We start from the raw sequence: 26069 nt of genomic DNA, 5'->3' as shown, positions 1-26069 counted from the left end.
AAAAAGCAATGGTGGAAAAGAAGCAGATACACACTAAGTCTGTCCTTATTCTTTGATGCAATGTTACATCCTATTATTTAAATAAGAGATAAATGGATGTCCCAATCTCTGTAGGGTAGCTTTTCCAATTGACAATCTCCAAATGGGTTGTAGCTGGAGCTTCCAAAATCTGAAGACTTTTTCATTGAAAGAACCCTAGTCATATGCTATGTGGAAGACATCAAGTTGATTGGCATTTAGTCTTAATTTAAAAGTTTCAAATTAGTTCAGAATTATAGTAGCCTCACTTGTCCTATTTCAGTCACAGTGGGATTGAATTCAGCAAAAGGCCAACAATTTTTTTTAAAGTTATTTAAGTGGGATTTATACACTTCTTGGATTATGGTTTTCAGAACAGAGAAATGCACCTAGTGCATCTGGATAGAGGTATGGTGCCTTAATCAATACTAGTTTGCTCTGGAAAAGATGTTCAAACAAATCAATGATAGACTATAAAAGTGCCCCCAAAATGTATATTATATTCAACTGCTTTTTACTAAAATGGCAGCCCCCAGTGAATGGTATAAGAAGACAACCAATTTTAATGGCACAGATATTTGGAATTTATTCATATTGATGAAGATTCTTTTTTGTTTAATTATTCTTTAATTGATGTGCCTGTAAGTTATGTGATTAAAATAGCATACAAAGTTTGATCTTATAACATACATATTCTGAAGCAGATGGATCTTTTCCTGCTTTAGAGATTTAGGGAATTGAAAAAATTACAATTCCACTAAAATATTCAAAAACACTGCAAAATGTCTAAAAAGACAAAATGGACTTTAGTAACATCCAGGAAAAATGGAATAAAGAAACCCAATAATAAGAATAGGAATAATTAAAGTTATGGCAATGTTGACATGTCATATGAAATCATATTTTGTTAAACCACTTTTGTTGAAATAGCCATCATAGTCTGGCTGTCATAATACTAAATGATGCTTTGTTTGATATATCACATCATACTAACATAGCTAAGTTCACATATCATGCTAAGGTTATGCCACCAGACTTGAAATTCTAGACCTAGAAAACCTTGAATTACGCCGTCTTCGGTCTGATATAAGTATGGTATATAAAATCATACATTGCAATGTCCTACCTGTCAATGAATACTTCAGCTTCAACCATAACAACACAAGAGCACACAATAGATACAAACTCAAGGTTAACCGCACCAAACTTGATTGCAGGAAATACGACTTCAGCAATAGAGTGGTCAATGTCTGGAATACTCTACCTGACTCTGTAGTTTCTTCCCCAAACCCCAAAAACTTTAACCTTAGACTGTCTACTATTGACCTCACCCCTTTCCTAAGAGGTCTGTGCATAAGTGCACCAACGGCACGTCCTGTCCTATTGTTGTTGTTTTTCTTATATGTACCCATTTCATGTATTTATAACTATGTATATACTTATACCTATTATCTTGTAAGCAGTTGACAAATCAAACAAATAAATAAATAAATAAAATAAGGTAAACTCAAACAAGTCATACAATGATTTCAGTGCCACATGCTTACATCTTCCTGGGGTTTGGTCTCTGAACTTTCCCAGAATTCTGCAGTAGCATCATTCAAAAAATAAGGAGCCAATATATATTGGCCTCAATTCAAGTGTCATGTGGGGAGGAAAGAAGTACAAATCCACACCTTAACTGACCACATTTATACTTTATATTTTAGCCTGATGAATTGTCTAGATCAGATTTCTTATGATGGGGAAGGATTATGAATCAGTTTTATGTTTTCCCCTACACTCCAAGAGCTGCATGAAATCAGCATTCTTCTTCATAAAGTCTATAATAATTTTGCTATCCTGACTTAAGAGTAAGTAACCATTATTATACGCTTACCACGCTCCAAGAGGCAGAACAAGCAGCCCTGAACAAGTACATAACTTTATGCCAATTGTTTTAATTAAGTATGGTGGAATCATAATATATTCTAATTGTTTACCAGAATTAAAGGCTGTAAGTCTCTGCTTTCATTTTTTATTAAAGAGTAACTTAGCAAAGTGTAACCCAATATCTGTCAATTTAACCAACAAAGATCTTGGAACCACTGAAAAGAACAAGGATAAATAAAGCAGATGAAGTTTACCAAGTCAGATTTGATAAGAGTACGGATCTCTTATTACATAGAAACCATTCTAAAATATGAGCTTGTGTTTATCTTTTGGCTTGGTTCATGAAGTGTTTGAATTCCAAATCCCTAAGTAGCAAAACACAACTACTATGTTCACATAACATGCTATGCTCAAACAAACTGATGGTTTTTTTTTTACTTAATTTGAAAGCTGCTTGGAATTAGATAATTTACAGATTATTTTTGTACCCAGCAAATTCCCAATCAACCCCTAGTTCAGAGAAAACACATATTTACCTCAGTTCAGTACAAGAGAGAAAATATAGGTTTATATCTATTTATTGAACATAAGCAAAGAACAGCATTATGCTTTGAAATAAATCTCTCCCTCATTAAATCCCAATCTCATTAAAGTGACCCTTTTATTTTCATCCTTAGTTTAAACTTAGACATGTAAAGTTTGTTGACTATGAATTTTTAAGATTAATATTCAATTGAAGTCAGAACTTTTCTTGTTGGACAGCCAATCAGTAAGGATTACTGTTGTGAGACTATTACCAGTATATGCACAAAAATGGAAAGATTCTGAAATACCCACAATAAGGAATGGTTTTTGAAAGTGTCAGAACTAGTAGAGACTGCAAAATTAATTTGGGTGATATAAACAACTACATTTATCAGTGGCTGGAAACCCCTTATGCATTTTTTGCTTTAAAAAAAAGAGAGAGAGAAATGAGCTTGATTTATGGGTGAAAGCTGAGTGACAGAGAGAAAGGGCAAAACATAAATATATTTATAACCTTTGTCAAAAAGAGTGAAAGCCACTTTTTTATATTGCACTCACTTCTTTGTTCTTTGTTCTTTTGTATTTCTTTTTCTATTTTCATTACTTACTCACTATTTCTTATTTTCTTCATTTCTTTTCTGGGAAACAAAGTGTTGTGGAGTTAGCTGCATCTTGTTAAAAAAATCTCTTCAATAAAAATATATCAAAAAAGAGAAATAAATATTACTTAATGTCTACTTAAATGTTACCTCAGCACAAATTACGCACAATATATTCCAAGTATTCCAAGTATTAATTCCCTTTGGGGGGTTGTAGTGGACACCATCCACTAAACTATTTCAGTTTGCTTTTCAATTGAATTTACAGGTAATGTGTTTTATTAAGGGTAAGAACAATTCTTAAGTGATTAATTTGGTCTGGCTTTTTTACATCTTAAAACCCTGGCATTTTAATAGGGGTGTGTATACATTTTACATCCACTGTAATGGTAGTCCACAACTTACAAGAGTTAATTTAGTGACTGTTCAAAGTTACAATGGAATTGAAAAAAGTGACTTCTGACCATTTTTTACACTTATGACCATGGCAGCATCCTCATGGTCATGTGACCAAAATTCAGACATTAACAACTGACTCATACTTATGACAATTGTGGCATTCCGGGGTCACATGGTCACCTTTTGCAAACTTCTGACTAGCAAACTCAATGGGGAAGCCAGATTCACTTAACAACCAGGTTACTAACTTAACAACTGAAGTGATTTACTTAACAACTGGGGCAAGAAAGGTCATAAAATGAGTTTGACTGACCAGGTTGAATGGAGAACATCTATTTAAGGTACCTGGAACCTGAATTTTAAAGACTAATACTATTCCTAATAAAGATCTTAAGCAGAGAAAGAGAAAGGGAAAGGAAATGGAATTGGCTTTTTTTCCTCTCATATTGACAGTTTTAATTGATTTGGAACATTAAGAAGAAGAGATTCGAATAAGAAATTGATACTAATCCACTTTGACATTAATAGGCTATTTCTCGCTGAAAATAAAGTGCCAAAGGGATATTCTTGGATAATTTAAAATTTTTCTTTAAAAAAGAAAGAAAGCAACGGAGGGAAAAAGGAAACAAGAGAGTGGAATCTGGAAAATGGAGGAGACCACTTGGAACTTAAAAAAATTGATAGTGGAATTTTAACAAGGCTTGCAAAAGATACATTGTAGCTGAAACTTTGTTTCAAGATAACAAAGCCCCTGGAAAGAGAAAGGGAGAAAAGAAGCAAGAAACAGTTTTGGATTATTGAATGATTCCTGGAATTTTGGATGGTGCATCCTAATGAAACAAAATAAAATTAATTGGGGGTTGTTTAAATTTTTTTTAAATGGCATCACTCCTTGAAGAGTTAAAAATGAGACTTAAAGAACAAAAAGAAGAAGCACAAGAGGGAAGAGGATCTTTTGGCTTCATATTTCAATTTTTAGAAATGGAGATTTTGAACTGTGAAAAACAACAAGAAACGCTGGCAGAACAAGAAGGGTGGGATAAAGAAGAAGGCATCTTTAATGACCAAGCAACTTTAAGCAGGGTAAAAAAGGGAAAGGGGGGAAAGGGAGTTAAAAACTTAAGCATTGAAGCAACAACCAAAAAAGATGAGTAATTTGAAAAGCAATCATAATACCAGGAAGAAGCAGAAGGGAGGATCACAGAAGGGAGAATCAGATAGAAAAGGGAATAAAAAGGGGAGGGAGAAGAAGTGAGGGAAGAGGGAAAGGAAAAGGAGCTACAAAGGACAGAAACAAGCTATAAAGATACAGGAAAAGCGTACAAGAATTAAAGGTATAAACCTATTTAAAAGACACAGAGACAATGGTTAAAATTTAACTTAAGGAAAGGATTTTGAAAGGGTGCATGGGATAGCCTTGTTATATTAGAAATAGAAAAGGGTTAGAAAATATGTTTAGATGATTAAAGTGATAGAAAAAATTTGTATCGATGTGTAATGGAATATTTGTTTGTAAAGAGAATAAGGCTCTCAATGATTTAAAAAGAAAGTTTAAAAAAACTGAAAAGAAACATGGAAGATTTTTATCAGTTGACAAGATGAATTTGAATAAGAATAATAATTTTATTGACTTCTGTTAATAACTATTGTTTTGTTTTTTATTTAAAGACAGTAATAAGTAAAATATGAAATATAGATGATTAAAGTGAAAGACAACTGATATTACTAGGTAATGTTTGTTAAAAAGAAGTAGAAATGTAAAAGATTGTTATTAATATTAATGTCAGAGCTGTACTTGAATAGAATAATTATTCCATTTACTATTGTTATACATATATGCACAGAGATATATACATATATACTTTTTTCTTTTAAGAATTTAGTGTGTATTTTTAAGGGAATGTACCAAGCAGAATTTGATTGAAAATAGGTATGTGTTATAAAATAGAGGTTAAAAATAAATGTTATAACTGTAAAGGTGTAACTTAAATTTTTAAACAAGATTTGAAAAAAAGATACAAAGGTGTTACACTCCAGTCTAGTAATTACAGGGGAAAATTTGTTTTATGAGAAAAGATTATATGAAATTGTAAACAGGACAGACAAAAGTATAAAAACATTGATTAGAAAGATTTTAAAAATTAGAAAAAGATATGTAATTGAATTTAAAAAGGGATGAGATAATTTAAAATAAGGCTATAGGAAGTAAAGAAAGGGAATAGCTATTGAAAAAATTGTGAAAATAGTTATAAGATATGGATTAGAATGTATAAGATAAATATGTATTGAGTTTATGTCTGTATGGAGAAGTGATAACCCGGGGTCACGCTGTTCTCAAAAAAAGATATTTTATTTGTATTTCTGTTTTGTGAAAACTTAAATAAAACTTTTATTTTTTAAAAAAAAAAGGTCATAAGATGCAGCAAAATTCACTTAACTGCCTCACTTAGTAATAGAAGTTTTGGGCTCAGTTGTGATTATAGGTTGAGGACTACCAGTATACAGTATATCTCTCATGATTCTCATGTAAAGACCTAAACAATGTATTCTTCCTATATATGGAAAATTGATGTTTGTAGATGAGGACACGTAACAATACAGGCTAAAATATGGTTTTCTTTGTCTGCTACATAATCCAAAGCACTTTTCAGAATATAAAAGGCAATTTTGATCATTTAGCCTATCAAGAATATCATGCACTGCACCCAAGTGTTCAATGACTTACTTGGACAGAGTAATCCATTAACAGAATATGTAGGGGCATTAGATTTCTTTTGGAGGAGGGGCGAAAATGATTTTAATCTTTCTATTACTATTTAATGATCATCTGAATGTTTGCAACCCAAATCTATTTTTCCCTCATACTGAACTATCTCCTTTTCCATAATTTGAATTGAAACTTATCCTTTGGAACAACACACACCAACCCTGTTCTATTACCTGCTCAATAATCTTTCAATGTTTTGAGGGTAACTATTAAATGGAGAAATATATTCATTGGCAGGGATTCCTAATCTGATTACTTCCCAAGGATTCCTCCAGAAAATTACTAGTGTCCACAACTTTCTGTTGTAAGTTTTCTCCGGCTATTCAAATATAATTTGGTTCCTTACACCGGTTTTCATACAGAGGAGCTCATGTATGTAATTTCTGACCCAAATGGCTTACAAAGCCAAATTTTACCATGTTTCTGCACAACTGCATTGTTAAACTTTTGACCACTATCTGAGTTAGAATTCCTCAAATATGTGCCTCTTGTTATTGTCAATCAAGAAATTTTTAAAAATCACAAAATCATATTATGTAGAGAACAGTGGTAGGATTCTTTTTTTTTTTACTACCTGTGGGCGTGGCTGGGCATTCTGTGGGCGTGGCTGGGTGGGCGTAGCAGGGGAAGGATACTGTAAAATCTCCAGTCAGAGGTGGTATTTGACGGTTCTCTGAACTACTCAAAATTTCCACTACCGGTTCTCCAGAACTGGTCAGAACCTGCTGAATACCACCTCTGGTAGAGAAGCATTGTACAGAAGCATAGTAATCTAGCCTTTAATTTATCCTCATTTGCTTGATGTAGTTTCTGTTTTTAAATAAGCATTGCATTATACTCAGGTTACCTGTACTATACATAAAAATATATGTCAAGCAATTTCTCAAAATCATAATCTCTAGCAGCTAAGTCTAAATTCCCCTCCTTTCAGGCTCTTTAAAATAATATGAGGTGTGCCAGATATCACTACAGGATGTAGTTATTTGAGGAAGATTATATCTCCAGCACACACGAGAGAGAGAGAGAGAGAGAGAGAGAGAGAGAGAGAGAGAGAGAGAGAGAGAGAGATTATTTTAAGTTTAACACTACAACATTAACCCCTTTATAGCATTTAATGACTGGCAGTTATTAATTATTAAATTATTAAAGTTATTATTAGTTTCAATTACAAATATAAAATCACAAGTGTTTTATTCCACACAAAGGAAAATCTAATTGAAAATGAAGGATATATATTAGGGAAAATGGAACTGAGTTTAAGAAAGGCACCTTTCTGATAACAGGGTTTTTTAAATATCAAACACTTATAAAGATTCTGAAGAATGGTCAAGCAAAATTCTTTCTGCAAATTCAAAAAAGTTTCACAGCAATCTACAGGCAGCTGTAGCCTTTCTTCTTAAAGGTTTATTTAATCCACCCTATTAACATCTTCAGATAAATCAGAGTTAAGCATCATGACATTAGACAAAGTATACTGTGTGGAGTGAGAGAATCCTGAAAGAGAAAATAAAATAGCATTAGATTATCTCATAATGCCAGTTTGGAGTTGTACTTTTATATCCTGCTATTTTTAAAACAATATTTCAAAAATATTGTTGGGATGATTGTTGATCAAATTTTAAAGTAAACTGCTTTCTTCTTTTAAAAATATGAACTCACCAAGAGGTGCCAAGTTGGTCTTTTTCTATTCAGTAACCCTGTCATGAGGACTTGATGGTTGGATTGACAGGACATCTAGACTCAAACTACTGCAGGTGAATGCCAGACCTGCCTGTTCATTCATGAATTGTGGATGATTAAGCACATCTGATATATGTTAGCAAAACCTGGCTGAATGAAGATGGGAATATTGCTCTCCCAGAAATTTGTCTAGGCAGGTTTCTAGACCTGCATCACCCTTGATGTTAAGGCCAGTGAGGCAAAAGTTTATTTGTGACTTGAGTCTTTGTTCCTGGAGTGATAAGGTAGAATTGCCTGTGTGTGAGGTTGTTGAGCTATAGAAAGGTGTTAGGGTCCGTGTGTGTGTATGTGTGTTGGCTACTCTGCTGCCAATTAGAGAGAAAAATATTTCTTACTTCTGGTCTATTACTTATTTGAGGACTATCATACAGTGCCATTGTTCAGGTAATCAGTTCCTTTTTGGGTAAAAGCCAATCTGTTGAGTTATCACAGAACTTCCCTAGTTTCCTAGAAATGCACATTTTCTGACTTCAAAGAGCAACATATCAAATGGCTTTTGTTCCATCATATTCTCTCTTTTCTTATTAATCCTAGGGAAAGTTTGTCTTAGCTGTTTTCTTTCTGAATTAACTCTCTTTGATGCCAGGCCTTCTTTTCATGGCATCAATCTAGTAACAGAGCTTGAGGCATTTGCAAAACCAAGTCAGTTCTCCAAATGCTCTCCCACTGGCTGATGAATAAAGAACCCTGGTTACATCAGCCTAAAATAATCTGTGGCTCAGTGTGGGATATAATATGTCATCTCAACCAAGTTAGTTTCTTAATTAACTGAATCATGTCTCAGGTATGTTTAACATGTGGTGCAACAACTGGAAGTGTACAGATCTTTGTCTCATGAAATGGACACATATTAATGACACAGATGCCCCCAAGTTCAGGAACTGAAGGAAAGTTTTGTTTTCAGTGCCCTAAGAAAATGGTCCCTGGAGTTGCAAATGAAATGTAAAAATAGCTGTAGAGAACTTGGAGGCAAAGTGTAATCAGGAAATGGAGAACAAATAACCACAAATTAAGCAGTCCAAAAGGGCCTTTTAGAGATATTCTATATTAAACATATATCATGGAAAAAATAGCCAGTCATTTGTGAATTTTTAACAAAATTTTGTTTAAAAGTATGTCAGTATAGTGATAAGCCACTATTTCTGGCCTCTTTATAACAAGAAATATATCTAATATAATCCACTGGGTCCTTTTTAAAATCATATGCTCACAATAAGGCTTTTCAGAATGATAATTCTCTCTGTCCCTCATTCATACACATAAATACACCAACCCCAACAACCCCTATTTAAAATGTTCTTGGAACATCAAAAGCCTTTCTGTCAAAAACCCAAATTAATATGCTCCCCCCCTTAACAGAAGTAACTGCATATTTTTATCTCAATTTGTCATGCCCACCCCTCTCTTTTTGGCATACATGTTATAATAGAAGTGACAAGATGACAGAGTGTCTTGTCAAAGTTTAGTCTCCAGACCTCACATAGCTGAACTCCTTGGTCCATGACTTATAGCCCTCAACCCCAAATGTCTTTTGCTTGTATACTTCCTTCCTATCAATGGAACATCAGAGTGGCTTATAAGCTTTGCAGATAAATCAATAAACAAACAAACATCAGCCTAGCCTTCTTTTATATTTTGCCCTTCCAATTGTTTTCTTCTGAAAGAAAATTCCATTGCCAGTCTGTTCTCTCAAGCACACATTTTTTTCCAACCTGCTTTGCTTGAGTTTTTTCAGACACACTCCCTGAATTTCTCTGCCTCATCAGCAGAAAATATAATTGGCCAAATTTTCACACAGTGTATGTTCCTTTCTTTCAAGCCTCATTTTCCATCTTCTTTCACATTCCCCTTTTTACACTACATTGCGTACATTTTACCCACCTTTCAATCCTTGGCCTTTCTTTTAAATTTTTCCATTTTCTGGGATTTCTTTCCAGCAGTTAACCCAATCTACAAAAACAAAAAACAAAAAAACAACAACCCACCATCACCTTTAATTCCAGGCAAGCTGACTAACCATGTCTGAACTAAAAACAATAAATACTTATTCATTATTAATGAGAATAAATTAGAGACAGATTATAACCAACCAAAATGAGCTGGCTCTGCCTCTTGGGTAGCCAGCATAGAAAATCCTTTAGTGAGGTAATTGTGAAGACAAAACATAATTCCATAGAGAACAGAGCAGAATGCCTTGTGTTTGCATGCCACAGAAACCCTATGTCACATTTTTGTCATATTTGACAAAGTTTTTGCTCATAGGCTACTGCATTTTAAGTTCTGGAGATCCCCAAAACTTTCTGTGGAAAGAAAATCCTGGGCCAATCATTTTCCTTTCCCTTCCATTTTTTTTCTTACCTTCGTTAGGAGCCCCTCCCATTTTATTTCATCCTCCACAAAATTAATTATCTTGGTTGCTTGAGGTTGCTCTCCCCCCACTTCGTTGTTCTAAAACAATTCTGAAAGACCAGATCATCAGTTGTTTCAAAGGTTTCTGTGTAAGTAACATCAATGAGCTTGCTTCCTTCCTGCAGGCAAGTATGGAATATGGAATTTGGAAACTAAAACTTATATTGCATCCACATTTGACTGGGATTGTCCCTGTTTTGGGCTTCAGTCAGGACATCTTGGTTAGCTTCAGTTGGTTTACGAAAACAGACTTTGAAAGGAAGACTGAACAGACCCACAAAAGGGATGCTAAGTTTTAGCCATTTGTCACAACTTGTTTCCCCTTTCCTGCCAAAGCCAGCAGATTTATCGAGATCTATTTTCTCTGTGATCCATCCATAACAGAGCACCAATGACAGTGATAATGAACATGCACAGGGTTCAGTCCCAGAGCAATTTCATTTCATGTTACACTGGTTAAGGCTAGGCAGACTTAAAAATATTTGTTCAAAAAGTGGGCATAAATTTCCTCTGGAAAAAAATCTGCTCTCTGCATGAACATAGGTTGAAAAGGAAAGAAAAATAAAATAAATGGTTTTGAGGTCGATTTCCCCTGAGATTCCAGGAAGGTAACAAGACCTGTATTTAAGTGTTTATATCCATAAGTGAGGAACTTCACCAATGTTTCAATTTATTTCTTTTTAAAATCTTTGTGCTGATAATACAACTTTCAATCATTACTCGTCAATATTTTGACTCTCTCTCTCTCTCTCTTTCCATTTTTCTCTCAGATAAACTCTTATGAAGAAGGTATGGTACAACTGGAATGGATTACATAGGAACACAGCAGAAAAGTTTTTTTTATTTTTTTAAAAAAGTTAAAATCTGGGGGGACCATTATGGAATGCAAGATTTCTCCCTATATATTTAATAAGATATAGGAAAACTACCTCAAAGGACTATTCTACCGTTTATCTCCATATATTTTCTAATTGTAATGAACAATACAAAATGGCACACTTGAGTAATTCATTCACCTAGAAATAATGAAAATCTGAGATATGCTATCCAGTAAAGTAAATGACAATATCACAGTTGTCTTAGTGAGTCACTTACTTTTGAAGTTCATTTATGAATCTAAGTCCAATCTCTAGGTCCATTAAAAATGAGATCCACATTTTTATTTACTTCCTCAAAATGATTTGGGGAAAGTCTCCTCTGGTATAGAAACATTTCCAAATTCAACTCCATGAGTATATTTCTTTCTCCCATTTCAGCAACAATGCAAACTTACCATTGATATCCAGGTGTGTTGATTTGCTACTTTTTTGACAGATCCAGAGAAATAATTTTCATGAATATTAAGGTACTGGTTTTTTTATTTTACTCTCTAATTTATGACAAAGTCTTTCACAAGTTTGGAAAACAAAGCAGAAAAAGTGTCCCACAGATTTGTTTATTCATGTATTTATTTGGTTCATGGATATAGGTCATATTTGAAATAAAGATCAAATGTCATATAACATCATTGCTTATGAACTAATCCATAACAGATACCAACAATCTTCATGGGTAACTGCAAAGAACAAATGCATTGAGTTGCATCCTGGGATCCCCAATTTACTGTTTTTATTCATCCTTATGGGAGTCAATAGGGAGGGAAAGATTAGTGATTATCCTGAGGAAAGGAAAAGACCTCCTGCCACAAATAGACAATTATTGCATCTCATGTTGGGACTACTAATGTTTCAGCTTGTAAATCTATCCACTTCTGTATTTCTACCCTAGATGAAGGTGATGGCTGTTTTGTAAGGAGTATATGTTATAGAGGTTAAAATTGAGAAAACAGCATCAGTCATAGAACTCTAGGGCTTATGTTAGGGTTTTTAGTCAGCAAAATTGGCATGAGTCACAAACTGCCAAAAGATAGGCTCCTAACCACACTGGATTGTTTTGTCTGGAAATGTAACAAGGGAGTGATTGACTATGGCTAAAATCGCCTTTGATTTTTACACTAACAGTGTCTACTAGAACAGGGGTCGCCAACCTTTTGTACCTCAGAGACCACCAAACTCAGACTTTTAAAACCCAAGGACCACTAATATGAATTTTTTTAAAAAGATAATATATTTAATATAAAAATTATTTTTATATTAAATATAAATTTAATATTTAAAAAATTATACACACACACATAAACACACACTGTGTGTGTGTGTGTGTGTGTGTGTGTGTGTGTGTGTGTGTAAAATGTTCCGGGCTGGAAGCCTCTCCCCACCTTCACCTTCCAAAGAGACAGAAGAGCGGGCGGGATGTGTGTGTGTGTGTCTGAGCTGAGGTGCCTCGGGGCAACTGCCGCTGGGAGAAGCAGAGGCAGAAAGGGGGCTTTGCTCTCCTTGGGGCACTTCGCTCGCTTTAGTGCTGCTGTCAAACCCAGCCACAGCCAGTTATTATTTGGGGGCGGGGAAGGGGAGAGAGAGAGAGAGAGAGAGGCGGGAGCAATTCAAAACTAGAGAACTAATGGGGAGAGCTAACAGTGAGCGCTCGGGGATGGGACTGTTGTTGCCCACTGTTGCCGTGTGTGGGAGCTGGTTTGTGCATGCAACTCAGGTACCTAACTCCAGGGTCCCTCAAAGAGCCGGGAGGTGCAAGAACTGCGTAGCCCAGATTAATTGTGTTTGGGGGCCATTTCTTCTGTGGCCCACCAAAAATTTTCCACAGCCCACCAGTGGGCCATGGCCCACCACTTGGTGACCACTGTACTAGAACATGCAGTAAATATCTTTGGATAAAATCATGCCAGATATATCTCTTCCACTATCTCTAGATTTATTTATTTTTTAGAAAAAGCCTCATCCAATCAGGCATAAACTTGAAGATGAGATTAATTAGTTTTCTGTACCTGGACTTCTTGTATTAATCAAGTTGTTATAAATTAGTGTAAGCAATTTATGATCCATATATTCTATGCAGCTCTAGAATCTTCTGCTTGTGCTGCCAAAATTTAGTGGTCCAAATTCTCAGAATTCTTTTTTTAGTACAAGAAGCACAATGTTTTATTTTAAAAGTACTCAGGTCTGCCTTCTAGTCCTCTCCCAAAAATCAAGCTAAAAATTCTGGCTTATTTTCCTGTGCCAAGAGAATTGCTTCACTGGCTATCTCTCTCTAATTCTTTTCGGGGGGAGGGGGGGACAGAAAGCACCCTGTGTGGGGGGGAGGGGGAATATGTCTAGATTTAAAATGTATCTAAAGTTTGTGGATACTCAAATGTATCTAAAACAAGGATACAGACCAGATTTTCAGTTGTTTTTGAGAAGTACATGTTGTGTTCCTTTCTTTAAAATGATTAGTACAGTCTAGCTTCACATTTCAGATACTCAAACTCCTACATTTAGAAACTGGATAACAGGTCCTTCAAAGGACTCAGCAAAATGAGATAAAAGGTTTACTTCAAGGAGAAGTAAAGCCTATCTATGCAAAAGACAAAACTTCGCAATAAAGAAGAATCCAAATATATTTATGTGTGGGCATCAACCCCTAAGATTTAGATACTCGTCTTCAATTTTTGTGGTAACCCTGAGTCTACTGCTGTTTTACCAAACTGGAATTGTTAGAAGTTGCAACAGGTTTACAAAACACTCTTGTCTGTTCTGAGGCTCTTTACTTCCCACTTTGCTCCATTCTCCCTAAAAGGTAGTAGTTTGTTTTCATAATGTATTTTATTTTTTGTAAATTGCCTTAAGATTCTTCTGGATGGGTTGGGGTGTTGATGTGAATGAAGCTGGATATCACTGCCATTTGACTTTGCCTCTTTCACAATGATCTCTTGTCACTGGCTATATTGTAGCTTTATAAAAAAAAATATTTTCTCCTGTTTCTTCTCAGTTCATCTTTCTTTTATATATCAGTCCCATGTAAGCCTTTCTTTTAAAAAACCCTACCTCGAGGAGGAAGAAAACTAATGAGTAACTTTTTAATGTGTAATTCTTCCCCTCCAGCTGCTGAGTGTTTCTAATAATTCAGTTAGATGCCAATTCAAGAAGCCACTTTTTGAAGTTGTGAACATTTTCCATAAGCCAGAGGCCAACTTCATTCCACAGGGCAACTTTTCATAATCAAACAGGGCTTAGGGGAGAGAATTTAAAAACAGACAAGTTAAAGCAATGTGCTTTAGGCCTCTGTGGGTCACATCTAATTTAAGAAAGTTCAGAGAGTCAGCCAACTCACATGAGTCAACTTCAGTGCTGTACATACAAAGGGAATTAACTATATGGGAGTCAGCATAAATTTTGCTTGGTCCTTATTTATCTTCCAGCCTTTGGGCTTGAACACAATGATAAAATATTTCAAATTAATTTCATTGTTTGAGAGGAGCACACACTATTTAGGTCTACCAAAATAATCCAAGCCATTGATGTGATATCATGATTAAAGAACCAGCCTAAAACTAAAATACTCATTTTCAGATTCTCATTCCAATCTATGTATTTCACTTGGTAACTCTGAGCAGTGTGCTATCTCTCAGCCTAACACCTCTCTCACAAACTGACATTGAAGAAAAGAAGATATAATTGCTGAAAAATTGCAGTTTGGGTACCTCCCTTTCAGGAAAATAACTCACCCTAACTCATTTGGATAGATGAGATGAACTAATTCTTTAAAACTTTTTTTTAAGTATGCATTGATATAAAGCAATAGTACTTAAACTTATATACCCGTTCATAGTGTTTTAAAGCCCTTTCTAATCAGTTTATAGAGTCAACATATTGCCCCCAACAATATGGCTTCTCATTTTAGTGTCCTCAAAAGAATAGAAGTCTGAGTCAACCTTGAACTGGTAAGGATTGATCTCCTGGCAGTCAGCTGAATTAGCCTGCAATACTGCATTCTAACTACTGCATCACCAAAGCTTTTTTCTATATTTTATTTTTAAAAACATCAAGTGCTCATTTTCTGGAGAAAACAATAGGAAAAGTCACATTTTTTTTAATATGCTGCCAGATCAGGAAACATTCTAGACAAAAAATAAAACTAACATAAAATCCTAATGTAGGTAATACTAAATTAGTTACCGTTATTGGGACTGGCAATTCATCATTAAGCAAAGCAATCACTAAGTGAATCTGCGACTGATCTTACTTCAACTTTTGTTTGCTTTATAAAAAAGGTCAAAAATGAAAGGATTGGTTGTAAATTTGCTTTTTCATCATTGTGAATGGTCCCTAAACAAGGCAGTCACGATGGTACAGCAATCAAATGTACAAAAAAGACCATGTAAAATATAGTCACTGAAATCAAATAAGCTCATGAACTGATCAAAGATATTCAGGTTATTTTATGTGAGAAAACCTTCCTATTAATATGAATATCCCTGCTTCAGATGGAGATGTACTTCTTATCCTTTCACAAGAACTTACTACTCTATAGTTTTCTTCCATCTAGAAATCAAATATTGACATCCTGAGTCATGTTTTCAATAGTGAAAATTAAAAGATGTATATAATATTAATGCAATAGCCACTGTTGCAATCCGGTAGAACAAAACCTATTAGGAAAGGCTTTTCATATGGAATGGTCCCATATGCATTTCTCTTACCTTCCCACTAAAGGAGACTCAGCAAACTCTTCTTCATGTCAAGCTCAGCACTTTATGCACTTATTAATATTGTCTTCTGAAAAACGATATATTTGCTACTGCCTTCCTGTAGGACTTTTTTCTTCCAAGCTCATCCAATTTTATTTTCTTTATTTAAAAATATCACTTGATATTCCTAGCTCTCAGCACAATTTACCATAAAGCATATTAAAAATGTGATTTAAATAAAGAACCGTAAAACAACATCAGGTAAAATGCAAAGTCAAAACTGCATGTAAACTAGGCATCAGCCATTCAAAATCTAAAACTATACAAATTAAAATATAAATAAAATATAATTAAGAGTCAAGTTTTTTTAAAAAACCTGAGGGAAATAGAAAAAACTCCACCTGGTACTGAAATGATGCTAGTTTGGGAGTCAGTTAAATGTTTCTGGAGAACAATTTCATAAACAGAGTGCCATCATGTAGCATGTTCTCTCCTTGAAGACAACACCCTCACCTCTTTTGATGGGTGACCTGGAAGAGACCTTTAATGGAAGATGTAAGGTCTGGACTGGTACATACAGGAGAAGGTGTTCCCCCAGGTAACCTGTTCCTAAGTCATTTAAGTCATCCTAAGGTTAAAAACAACACTCTGAATTGGATCCAGAAATGGATTTGGCAGCTAGTATAGGTGGTGAAGGACTTGCATAAAATGTTTTTATTGGCCTATCTTAGTGAACCAACTGGATTTCCATATTGTCTTCATAGGTAAATGTAGGAGAAACTACTTGATTAGTGATAAATTCCTGCCTGTTTTATTCTTATTGCTTTTTTCCAAAAATTATACTTGATGGGTTTAAAAATCATGTGTAACTGCAGGGGTGGGTTTCTACCGGTTCTGTCCACCTCTGTAGAACCGGTAGCTCTGAAGAGCAGCAGACATAGAACCGGTTCTATGTCTGCTGACGTTTTTGGCCACCCACCTGCCCGGGCTCTTACTTGATCTTTATTTCCTAATTTTTCAATTTCAGCTGCCGAACGAGGCACAGCTGCAGTTTAAAAAGCAGGAAAAGAGGGCTGTTTCAAAGGCTGCTTCTCTGCACGCAGCATGCTGGTGACGATTTACAGGCACGCGGCTCGCAGCGTGCAGGGAAGCACAGCATAAATCACCGAACCTCATAAATCCCAAACCAGTAGTTAACCCTGTCGTATCCCACCCCTGTGTAACTGGATACTTTATTCCTGAAGCTTCTCTGATTAATAGGTCAGAGCTTCTTAGCTTACATCTTAAAGCTAGATATGAAGCAATGCTTTCTAAATCACTTAACCTTTCCTTTCAGTAACAGGAAAAGGAATAAAACACTGGTTTGCACTGCTACTCAAGATTATTTTGTTTTGCCCTGCACTTAACCTCAAGGTCTTTTAATCTATTGGACATGGCTCAAGATTTTTCAGCCCTCAATCCTCTCAGCCTTGATTAGTTCAGTAGGAGACTCACAACGAAAGAAGGAAACTGTAGCCAAACAAACTGTGCAGCTAGGATGAAGAGGGAGACACTGGAAGAAAATATTAAATGCCTAATAAGACGTGGACTGAAGACCTCTTTGTTATGGAAATAAAGTCAATCACAGAATCTGTTGCAGGTTGGTGTGATTGAGAAATAGAACCCAGTGTGGTCCTCTGCAAATAAAAAGGGAGAGGAATTTTTAAAAATGATTATTCTCAGCAACTTGAGAATTTGGCAAACAGTTTTGTCTGCCACCTTTGTGCAGCTCTCAGATGAATCTGTTAGGTTCATTCCATTTGAATAAATGATTGTCATTTAGAGATTGCTCTGAGGCGACTGAATCAGAATTACTCTGGACATAGTTTGGATTAATACTCACATTTCATGTTGTTGGGACCCATGAATTTGTGAGGAGAGACATATTGCATCCTGAAGATCCTCCCGTATTAAAGCACTCATATACAATTGTATACATATGCATTCACAGACACCCCTATGCTGATGAACCTAACAAAACATAAAGCACAAATCAAGATGAGTACATTTGTTTTTCTGATTAGTGGCCAAAAGGCACTATTTAAATCAGCATAATGGGGACTCAAATGAGAAACACAAGTAGAGCCAGTCCTTCTCTCTCTGCTCAGCCCAATCTCACAGGGTTGCTGTTGTGAGGAGAAGAGGAAGAAGAAGGTGTGCTGGATATGCTCGCCTCCTTGAGTTGTTCACAAAACTAGTCGGCGACAAATAAAATGAAGAAATAAAACAAAGGAGCCTGCGAGCAATTGGAGCATTAAAACAGAAAAGTTACTGTTAGGAATGTAAGTCACCTAACAGTTCGGTTGGAAATATATAAACCAGGATAGACATTTTAATACTGTCTCTTTAAGGGAATGCTAAAATTGTAATTGGGTGTGGTTCCTCAAACGGCCATAAGATGGAGCCAGAAACCTGGTTTCCGAGAGTGTTGCCATTCCTGCATTTTCCTTATTGACTGTTGCTGATCATAGTTCTTCTTGGATTTGATGTAAGTCTGTTACTGAATTATTTATGATACTGGACTTTGATTTTGGATTATCCCTGGACTGAAAACTGACTGCTTTAACTGTGTATGACTTAGACTGCTTGTTGGACTTTGCTTAACTGTTTACTGGAAGTAAAAACCTACATTTTACTATACAGCATATCTGTGTGCTGGTTGTGTGTTATTCCTCACCACTCTCACTACGTCTCCCTGTGTGCGCTCATTCTCCTAACAGGGAATTACCTCAACAGTTACGTCAATGAGCAGGGAGCTCCACTCTGTGTGTTAAGAAGCTCCGTGTAAAGCAGTGATCCCCAACCTTTTTTATGCCGCAGCCCGGTATCCCCAACCTTTTTTATGGCGCGGCCCGGTACCGGCATCAGCTGGGCGCCGCCATCTTGTTTTGATGAAAAAGTGCTTCCGTGAGCTCACCGGAAGCACTTTTTCATCAAAACAAGATGGCAGCGCCAGCGCTCCGGTGAGCTTTTCCGGGTAGAAATGGCTTTCTACCCGAAAAGCTCACCGAAGCGCTGGCGCCGCCATCTTGTTTTGATGAAAAAGTGCTTCCGGTGAGCTTTCTACCCGGAAAAGCTCACCGGAAGCACTTTTTCATCAAAACAAGATGGCGGCACCCAGCAAACCAGCGGCCTGGTAGGACTTGTTCCACGGACCGGTACCAGTCCGCAGACCGGTGGTTGGGGACCCCTGGTGTAAAGGGAAAAAATCCCTGTGGGTCCATCCGGTGAGGTGGAAAGCCTAACACCCGAGACTTGCCAGCAAGGCAGAAAAGAGCTCCATTCCTCAGTAAACTCTCTATTCAAAAGTACTCGGAGATTTCTGATTCCTCCCATCATTGACCACCACACCAGAAAAGAGCTCATACCTCGGTAAGTGCAAAATTCAAAAGCACTCTATTCAAAAGCGCTCAACAATCTGAAACTCAACCCATCCTTACTAGAAGGTAAGGCGGTGGGGCTCACCAGTACCGGGGGCTCTACGATCATCCTTGCAGGGTGGTGAGACGGTGACATTTATCCCATCCTTGCATGGCAGTGAGCACCGGGAGCTGTGAGTCAGTCTTCAGACATTTACAGCCAGGGTGTGAAGCAGACTGCTTCCTCCCCTGCTGCCTCTCCTTCCCTCTTCTCCAAATTGCTAATCCAGACCATACAAAACATTTGCTAGACCAATACAGCTCATCAGTCTGGAACCCACATTATGTATCTGATATTCACACAGTTGAGAAAGTCCAGAAATATTTCACAAGAAGAGTTCTCCACTCCTCTACTCGTTGCAGAATACCTTATGCCACCAGACTCGAAATTCTATACCTAGAAAACCTAGAACTATGCCGCCTTCGGTCCGATCTAAGTATAGTATATAAAATCATACATTGCAATCTCCTACCTGTCAATGAATACTTCAGCTTCAACCATAACAATACAAGAGCAAACAATAGATACAAACTCAAGGTTAATCGCACCAAACTTGATTGCAGGAAATATGACTTCAGCAACAGAGTGGTGAATGTCTGGAATACTCTACCTGACATTGTGGTTTCTTCCCCAAACCCCAAAAACTTTAACCTTAGACTGTCTACTATTGACCTCACTCCTTTCCTAAGAGGTCTGTAGGGGGCATGCATAAGCGCAGCAACGTGCCTACTGTCCCTGTCCTATTGTTTCTTTTATTTCTTTTATTTTTCTTATATGTATACATGTATTCATAGCTATGTTTTTACTTAAACCTATTATCTTGTAAGCAATTGACAAAAATAAATAAATAAAATAAAATAGGATTTGGGGAGTTTGCAGCAGTGTCAAAATGTCAATCTTAGCAAGCAGGACCAGCTACACAATTCAATTCTAGTATATAGGTTGAGGAGATGCAGCCCTCCATCTATCTGGTAGGCTGACATTTTGTAAGCTTATCTAGGCCAAAAGGATTTCTTCTGTAAACTTCTGCTGAGCTGGAATTTCTCCCCTCTCTTTGGAGCTTCTTCAGCAAGTTTAGCAGCAGTCTCATAACTAGATTTCTGAACAGCTCCCGTAATGTTAGGCAATCGCCATGCAGACTCTTCTTTTTTTATTCTGAAAATAAAAATGTTTCTCCCTATTTCACAGGGATTTCTGATCTAGTAGTCTTCAGATTGGTACAAGAATGAAAACTATTTAAGGAGACAACCTAAGCAATACTCAGGGGTAGCTATAAGATGTCTGCCCATCTTGCTCAGGATCATGTGATGCCTGCCTGGAATGAGAAGTTTGTTGACTGCATCCTGGGATTGTCTCTGATTTTCACCTCCCACAAAAGGGATGTCATTGGAAGACAGAGATCCCTTAAATAAGCTTGCACTTCAGTGCTCAAAATTCACAATCAGCATGGGATTAAGGAAGACCACACTACACTATTATTTAACTTAGGGAGAATCTAACCTTTTAAAAGTTTATTGACATATAGTTGAGTTTTTGGCTCAATATTTCTTTTTTAGGGAAAAGGACCTAAATTGAAGGATAGCAGGAGTTTGCTTTGTCTTATTCTTTGTCATGATTATTTCTTGGCAATCTTTTTTTTTTTTCAAGAAAACACTAACATCATTTATTTTATTTATTTTGTTTATTTATTTGATTTGCCAATTGTTTACAAGATAAGAAGTATAAGTGTATACATAGTTGTGAATACATGAAATGGGTATATATAAGAAAAATAAAACAAGAATAAGAGAAACAATAGGACAGGGACGGTAGGCACGTTGGTGCGCTTATGCACGCCCCCTACAGACCTCTTAGGAAAGGGGTGAGGTCAATAGTAGACAGTCATCCCAATCATCCCAAGAGGCTTCCTAAAAGACAGCAAAAAGCAGCTCCTCTCTGCAGAATGATATAACTACTACATACAACAATGATATTACTACTCATTCCTGCAGAATGCTGTCATACTATCAGGAAGGATGATTATTGAGAGAGAAAAATGCAGTCACTACTGCTGTGGGAAAGTTTTGGCATTTTGTGGAGTTCACAAAAGTGAACTGCAATGCCCCTCCTAATTTGCCACTTAGCAATGAAAAGAGGTGGAACTACCTGGGCTTATTTTAATACAGAATATCTGTTCTCAAGAACCAGCATAGCCAGATTTCGGGGGGGGGGGGCAAAGGCAAATAAAGAGAGAACAAAGAATTAGCTGAAAGATCCAAAGCATCTGAGGGCATAGGGAGAGAGCCAGAGAATTTATTATTTATTGACAATTATTCTCTTTTTCAGTTTTAGTAATCAGTGAAATAGTCAGGAAAACTCTTAAAGTCATTGACATTCTTTCCTCCAAGGAATTCAAGTACAATGAAAGTCCTCCTGTGAGTTTTACTCTGCTAGTTGTAGCCAACTTTAGAGGGCAGTGCTCGTGTCCATTTCTTTAAGCCATTGAGCCAGCACTGTCAGAAGATGTTTCCATACTCACATCGCTCCCATCGTACTTCAGTGCAAAGCGTTCAGCAAAACACAGAATGCCATCACCTTCCCACCAAAGTGGTTCCTATTTATCTATTTGCATTTAAACTTATCTATCTGCTTTCAAACTGCTAGGTTGGCAGGAGCTGAGGCAAATGATGGGAGCTCACTCTGTCATGCAATTGTAGTTTTTGAACCACTAATGCATAGACCTTTTCTGCTATCTTTTAAACCACTGAGCCATTGGATTTGGTCAAGTACAGTACATCCCAAATATTTTTCAGCATTTAGGATATGAAAAGCAATACCTGAAGTATTGGGAAATTCACTCTTTCTAGTACCAACTGTGAGATGTTAGAAGGTAAACTTTTAGATACCATTTATACTCTTGCCATTGCATTTCCTTTATATGAGGCAAGTATCCTATTGTGAAGACAAATGGCCATGTATTAAAGGCTATCACAGTCCATAATTCAACCCAAATTTTGAACTCAGCTCTTATCTCTGACCCACAGAAATATCTTTTGTTGTATTTCAACTACATTTTCATTTATTTCTTGAATTTGTTCCCAAGTTTGATTTTGAATTAGAAAGGACCAAAGCTGGCTTGTAAGCATCTAGAGTTCATGTACCTAACTGTCTCCTTGTCTCCCACTTTTTTCCTATGACTGTTGTTTCTTGCTTCAAATGTCTTGAAGAAGTGAACAGCTTTTCCCAACCTGCTGCTCTTAAACCATATTAAAATGCAACTCCCACAATTGTCATTCGTCCAGATTGGAAAATGTTAAAATAGAACATGAAAGCAATTTTTAAGCGACATATACAGTATATTACAAAGCAATAAGGAGGGAATTTTTTTGGCTCACTGTACAGATGTATTTTGAATATTATATGTACACATAGAGGTAAAGGTAAAGGTTTCTTCTGTCCAGTCATGTCTGACTCTAGAGGGCAGTGCTCATCTTTATTTTCATGTCTCAAACCTGGGCTGCCAGCTTTACAGCTTTCACTGCTGAGCCATCACTCTCCATATATACACATATAATTTAAAAAAAAAAAACCCACTCTACTCTCTACTTCTGCAAATTCATTCCTAATTCATCTACTTCATTTATTTGCAGATAAATGAACTATTCTATTATGGAACTCAAAATCTACTGAATTTTTCTCTGGTGTGTTTTTGTCTATTATGGAACTCAAATGAATGTTATCTGTGGTATGTTCATATCATGGAATGTCCTGATTTCTTTCAGAATGTTGACAACTCATGTGCTGGGCCTTGCTGGAATGAGACTGAGATTACAATCTTTGCAAGCACATAGATCCAGAATGGCCTTTGGGAGATGAAAATTACCCTTACTGCAAGTCTATGGAAGGACTGTATTACCTCCATTTTGCTTCCATCTCTAATTCAATCAAACTATACCATCAAGAAAGGAACATAAGTAGGGTGTCCCACCACAAGGCAAAACTCTGAGAAAGGACCCACAATCCCAACACCAGCAATTAGTTAAAAAGCTAAGGGCTATAAGTCTAAGTACTGTTGCTATTGCTACATTGAAGGGAACAGATTTCTTCAGGTGCAATTGTTTGGGGGTACTCTTAAGATGTGCAGTGCTACAGCTCCCAGATCTGGACTTCAAAAATTCAGATAAACCACTAAATGACAGAAAGAGTGACTATGCTACTGCATAAGGGTTGTTCCAGTCAGTAGCACCAAGACTTTTTTATTGCTCATCCCCATTCCATATACTACCCTAAGCAAATGTCAAGGATACCCCATTGACTCTGCAGCAGGCCACAGTCATATTTTTAAAATATTCCATATACTATCCTAAGCAAATGTCAAGGATACCCCATTGACTCTGCAGCAGGCCACAGTCATATTTTTAAAAAGCTGGAACTCTTGTGCCTGCAATCTCTTGATTGTAGTAAAGACTTGATTGTATTTCACAGGATGAAGAATCAATAAGATAGATCACTTTTCTGACCCCATCAATCCAAATGGTATATACAATGAGACTTCATTGTACTTAGCATTATCTTTAACAGCTCTGTGTTTGCCTCCTTTTTCCTAATTCCTAGCCCAGTTTTACCAAACTATTCATCCCTCAGAAAAACTGAGATAATTTTTCATTAATTCTATTGCTGAATTTGTCTCCAAAAGGATAAGGGAATCATTTATTTACTTTAATTATAAGAGATTTGCAAGGGACTTACCTTGCTTTTAAACTTTAAAAGAAGTAAAACCTTTGCTTCATTTGCTAACTCTACAGCTTCCCTCTAGCTATAGTTCAAAGAGTTTTTGTTTTGTTTTTTTCAAGCCATTCAAAAAAGCTTTAGAGATTAACTTCTCTAAGCTCCTGGACTAAATGTGTTGAGGCCTTGACCATGGTGGAGGGAGATTTAGTTGTGGTCACAAACATTGAGAGGGTATGAGAAATAGTAGCTTGTTGCGTTAGTGAATGCGAATAAAGGTTAGTTGAGCACTTCTTCCCAAGGAAGATAGGGGACAAAGGTGTAATATTTGGGTCCAAAGTATGAATGGTGCATTGTAGCCAGCATCCATGGATGTGGTCACTGTACCAAGGCATTAACAAGTGCAGCAACTGCATTCCCAAGAAATCCAAGGTACCTTCCCCTCTTTCAGTCTGAATATTGCCCACTTCTAGCAAAATAGCTGAGACAACTTGCAGAAAAAGGCAAAGAGGAGAGGAACAGCTGCAATTGCAATTAAAAGAAGAAGAAGAAAAGAAAGCAGATAGATAGTTTGTAAAAAGAAGAGACACTAGTGGCCCTTGTGAAAAAGTATACTTTCATTTTGTAATCAAAAGAATAGAGTTCTATAATTCTAAACAGAAATCATATATCCTCCTTATCTGCTCATAAAATATTATTGCTAAGCAAAGCCTTACTTGTTCATAAACCATTCTCATTGAGTAAATGAAACAAAATATGCCCATCCCTCATGCCTATGATACTATATTGCTATGAAAATAACTTACAAATCAGAAGATAATGTTAGAAGAAAAACACATGGTTGAGAGCTGTGGTGACGCAGTGATTAGAATGCAGTACTGAAGGTTAACTCACTGCTTACTCTAGGGGTTCAATTCTGAGCTGCTGAAGGTTGACTTCAGAGGTCAGTAAAATGAGGAGCCAGACTGTTGGAAGCAACATGCCTACTCTGTAAACCACTTTGAGAGGACTGTAAAGCACTATGAAGCAATATTTAAGTCTAAGTGCTGTTGTTGCTATATCATTCTTGAATACTTAGTTGTTAAACTCTATCTATCTTGTGTGCGTCTTTTGGCCAATTTTGTCACTGAACAAATAAACCCCTGTTTGGCCACAGAGGACACTAGGTTGCAAAAGACTGCTGTAAGGGCTGCTTGCATGGCTTTCAAAAATAAAATAAAAATCTCTGACTAGTGTGTAAAGTTAAGCAGAGTAAGAAACAACATTCACTGCAATATTAAATAATTAATTTTTCTCCAAATTCAAATGGGATAGAAGATAATTTTGCCTTCACCCATGCAACTCTTAAAAGAAATGGAATGTTAGGAGTCTATCCTAACATTCTACCAATCATATAAAAATATGTCTACCATTCTGCGGAGATTTGCCTATCAAGCTATTTAAATTTACACCAAGCTCAGAAGTGAGAATCTATCAACATTTTTCTCACTGATACTGGCTTCTTTTTTAAAAAGTTGCTGTTTTCATAAAAGAAGCAAGAATTGCTGAAACAAAGAAAGTTCAGCCTTTTGGTTCTTCCTTCTGTTTCATTCACATAAGGTTTTCAAGTGCTCCCCCGGCTCCTTATAGAGGTCTCCCCCAGCTCCTTATAGAGGTCTCCCTCGGCTCCTGGTGCATTTTTTAGTGGGAGGAAGGAGCGGGTAAACGGCTCGAAGATTTACTATGGAGCCAAGTCAGAAACAACTTAAAAAGCGAAGACTCCAAAGCGGAAGGGGTGAGTGTGGAGATTAAGCGGCAGCGGCTTAATTTATGTTTTTACCCTCTAACTCTGGAAGTTAAATGGCAGCTTGAGAAAAGAGTGATTAAAGGAGGGGGAAAAAGACAAAAAAGAGGGACTAGACTAGAAGAAGAAGTGTGAAGAAGGTTTTTATTCAGGAAAACTGCCTTTTGAAACTGAGATTGATTGTGAATTCTGATGATGGAAGAACTGGAATGATGTCTACGGTCTCCA

At 36.5% G+C, this 26069-nt stretch overlaps 1 long non-coding RNA gene across 1 annotated transcript in view; it reads right to left on the bottom strand.

Annotated features, from left to right (window-relative positions):
• The window catches only part of LOC148131393 (uncharacterized), a 28582-nt gene extending 3592 nt beyond the window's left edge, over positions 1–24990 (bottom strand). Inside the window, exons 1-3 of the long non-coding RNA XR_015748773.1 lie at positions 24953–24990; positions 17775–17902; positions 9802–9870 (exon numbers count right to left, since the gene is read on the bottom strand). This is a non-coding gene — a long non-coding RNA (uncharacterized LOC148131393). The remainder of the gene's footprint in view (positions 1–9801; positions 9871–17774; positions 17903–24952) is intronic.
• Between the last annotated feature and the right edge of the window lie 1079 nt (positions 24991–26069).

The sequence above is a fragment of the Notechis scutatus genome, chromosome 3, assembly GCF_049901735.1.
Source record: "Notechis scutatus isolate UNSWTSFEM ecotype Mainland chromosome 3, rNotScu1.2, whole genome shotgun sequence".
Taxonomy (NCBI): Eukaryota; Metazoa; Chordata; class Lepidosauria; order Squamata; family Elapidae; genus Notechis; species Notechis scutatus.
Note: the sequence above shows the minus strand (reverse complement) of the source record. Positions and strands in the feature narration are given on the sequence as shown.